The sequence below is a fragment of the Pristis pectinata genome, chromosome 18, assembly GCF_009764475.1.
Source record: "Pristis pectinata isolate sPriPec2 chromosome 18, sPriPec2.1.pri, whole genome shotgun sequence".
Classification (NCBI taxonomy): domain Eukaryota; kingdom Metazoa; phylum Chordata; class Chondrichthyes; order Rhinopristiformes; family Pristidae; genus Pristis; species Pristis pectinata.
In genome coordinates this window covers 34,244,008-34,247,695 of record NC_067422.1, presented here as the reverse complement: position 1 = coordinate 34,247,695, position 3,688 = coordinate 34,244,008, and positions in this window count along the sequence as shown.

Sequence of the window (3,688 nt, the reverse complement as noted above, 5' to 3'; positions counted from 1 at the left end):
TTATTCACTAGCAAGAGCCAAGTTGACATGATGGCAAATATCAACTGACCAATCAATTCTAAGAAGTGGCAGCTGTCATTTTGCAATTTATTCTTTTGTTTATTTTTAAGATCTTGATTTCACATGTACTTGGCATAAATTGTACAAAAGTCATAAATTTTTTTTTCCAGAAAACTACATGGTTTCACATTATGTTTCATTCTTTATACCAAACACTATGTTCTAATGTGGAGAAAAGGCATCAAAAAGTTACTAAAAAGGTCTGATAAAAGATCATCAACCTGAAACATTAAATGTTTCTCTCTGCAGATATCCCCTGACCTGCTGAATATTTCCAGCATTCTGTTTTTATTTCAGATTTCCAGTATCTGCAGTATTTTGCTTGTGCTAAAAAGGGACAGGCAACAGGACTGGCAACTTGTTATGTCCTGGTTTACAAGTAGTCACAGCCCATTACAAGCCTACTGACTCCCACGACTACTGTATCCTTGAAGGACTCTATTCCATTCTCCCAGCTCATCCATCATACTTGTTCTGATGATGACACTTTCAGTACAGGTGCCTCTGGAATGTCTTTTCCTGAACCATGGCTTCCCTTCTACCATTGCTAACAGAGCCCTTGACTGCATCTCATCCATTTCCCATGCCTCTTGTTACGGACTCAGTGAATGTCCCTTTAAGATAGAGAGAGTGTGTGTGTGTGTGGCGTGCTTACTTCAATAGAAGATAAAGGACGTAATGACGTTGTTGAAGAGGTGAGGGGGGAAAGAGGGGGGGGGAAAAGAGGGGGGGGGGAAAAGAGGGGGGGGGAAAAGAGGGGGGGGGAAAGAGGGGGGGGGAAAGAGGGGGGGGGAAAGAGGGGGGGGGAAAGAGGGGGGGGGAAAGAGGGGGGGGGAAAGAGGGGGGGGGGAAAGAGGGGGGGGGGAAGAGGGGGGGGGGAAGAGGGGGGGGGGAAGAGGGGGGGGGGAAGAGGGGGGGGGGAAGAGGGGGGGAAACCAGCCTGCTAGTTTCTCTATCGATGGATGAGAAACAATAACTGTGTCTGCCACTGAAATCCATGTATGGAAGTTGGAAGTAATCCGGTGGAGTTCACTTTGTTGCTGACCTGTAGAAGGAAACAGGTATTTGTGTGTGGACGACCACGGTTCGGATGCTTTTCGGGGTGAGGAAGTCACTACCGAGTAAACACTGAAGTGTCGCTTGGGTTCCATCGTGGAACATTTGGATTTCGTAATTACTCTCCCTATGTTCTCAACATCTACATCTTATCTTCAGACAATGGTGGTTGTTGAAGAAGCCTTTGCTCATGTTTCACCTTATGGCTTGCGGAACTGAACTTTAAGAACCATTCCTGGACTTGGAGTTTGGGACTTTGCCACACACACGAAGAGTTTAGTTTTTGGGGTTAACGTTCAAGGTTTAACATTTTTGAATTCTAACATACTAACATTTTTACTTTTATTTTATGTATGGTCATAAGTAGTGATTAATCAAGTAGTTTTTAAACACTGAATCATGCTCAGTGTGTTTCTTTTGTTGCTGGTTCGTGACACTCTGCTCTAACCCCATCACCTCCAGGGCAGGACAAGGATAGAGTTCCCCCGGTCCTCACCTTCCACCCCACCAATTTCTGCATTCAACAGATCATTTCCCGCAATTTCTGCCACCTTCAAAGGAATTCTACATCTTCCCCTCTCCTTCCCTTTCAGCATATCACGTGGACTTCCTGGTCCACTGTTCCATTCACACCAACCGCCCCCTTTCTTACAGCACTTTCCCTTGCAACCACAGGTGACGCAACACTTGCTCTTTCACCTCTTCCCTTCCCACCACCCAGGGACACAAACAGTCTTTCCAGGTGAAGCAGCGATTCACTTACATTTCTTCCAATCCAGCATACTGCCTGAGGTGTTCAGTGTGGTCTCCTCTACATTGGAGAAACCAAACGTAGATTGGGTAATCACTTTGTGGAACACCTTTCAGTCCTGAGCTTCCCATTCCCCATCGCTTTAATTCTCCATCCTACTCCCACTCCGACCTATTGGCCTGTGGCCTCCTGCACTGTTTGCAAGCTTGCGCAACAGCACCTCATCTTCTGTCTGGGCACGTTGCAGCCTTCTGGACTCTATATTGAATTGTCCAACTTCTGGTAACTTGATTTCTTGGTCTGTATCAGTCATCCATCTGTGACATTAGTTTAGCTTGTCTTCCCTCCCCAACCACCCCCCTTCCCATTTTTTCCTCTCTGGGAGTGAGGGACATGCCCAGCCTGACCTGCTGGGCTTGTCCTCCTGGTCTGCATTTCAGAACTCCCACATTCTTTTATCAATGCTCTCACTCTCCTACTGCTCCTGTTCACTCACTGATCAGATAACCTTGTTTACAGTTGTTTACATGGTCACCCCAATTTATCCCATCAGAGACATCCTCCTCCCCCACCTTCCCTGCAGCTTCACAGGCTTCTTTTGTCTCCTTCTCAGTCCTGACAACGCACCTCCAACCCAAAACATTGACAGCTTCTCTTCACAGATGTGGCCTGGGCTGCTGAGCATTTCCAGCATTTTCTGGTTTTGTTTTACTAATCATGTTTTTCCAGTCTCAGATCATTCTAGGATTGATCCCATGTTCAATAACTAGATGTGGATACAGCTTACTACAAGCAAAGCTACAAGATATGTTACTGTAAATTTTAGGTCTTAAAATGCAAGTGTTTTCAGAAAAAATATGGTGTAGCATCAAAGATAATGCTGTCAACTGCTCAGTAAGAACTTTTACATTAAAAACAAACCAGAACCAAGCTAACACATTAGGGAATATTCTTGTACAGATGGGAATCATAGTTACCTATATTTCTTACAGTGTACCCGTGGTAAAATGTTTTCATCTTTGCAGGAAATGGATTAGTGATGCACAACTATACTGGATTTCTACAGCTGATGTAGACAGCTGCTGGAATCTGGAGCAACAAGCAATCTGCTGGAGGAACTCAGCGGGTCGAGCAGCATCTGTGGGACGAGAGGAATTATCGATGTTTCAGGTTGAAACCCTGCATTAGGATTTTGACCTGAAACGTTGACAGTTCCTTTCCTCCAATAGATCCACTAGATCCAGCACAATCTGGCCCAACACCAATGCAATGACAACAGTACATTTTTCATTATTTGTTTAAAGATCATATAAAACAGGTGCTCACAATTTTAAAGAGGATAAATTTCTACTATATTAGACATGTATCATGCTCAATAAACATCGTAGCTCCCTACTTCTTTATTTACGGCCAATGAATTAGACTCTAAACTAATCCAAACTGGTCAGAGCAAAATAGTTAGATCCGGTAAGGGAACTATGAACCTGCAATAAGAGCTAGTGTAGTGGGAGAATAAAGCAGCACATAAGATTACTGAGTGAGTAACGTAGAAAATGGATTATATGCAAACTAATTCAATTCTGTCAAAAAAGCTACGAGTAAAATTGAAAGATTCAGAACCATTCATAAATTTGGTATTTAAAATCACTGTAGAGCAACATAAAAGCAATGTAGAACTATGAAATAAAAACAGCAGAGGACAAGTCAAGGACATCATGCAGAAATTATGCAGTGCTTTAGCCGGACTGCACTTTCCATATAATGCCCACATTTTCTTGACAAAACACAAAATCTTAAGTCCTAAGGCAATGCAAGTCCTAG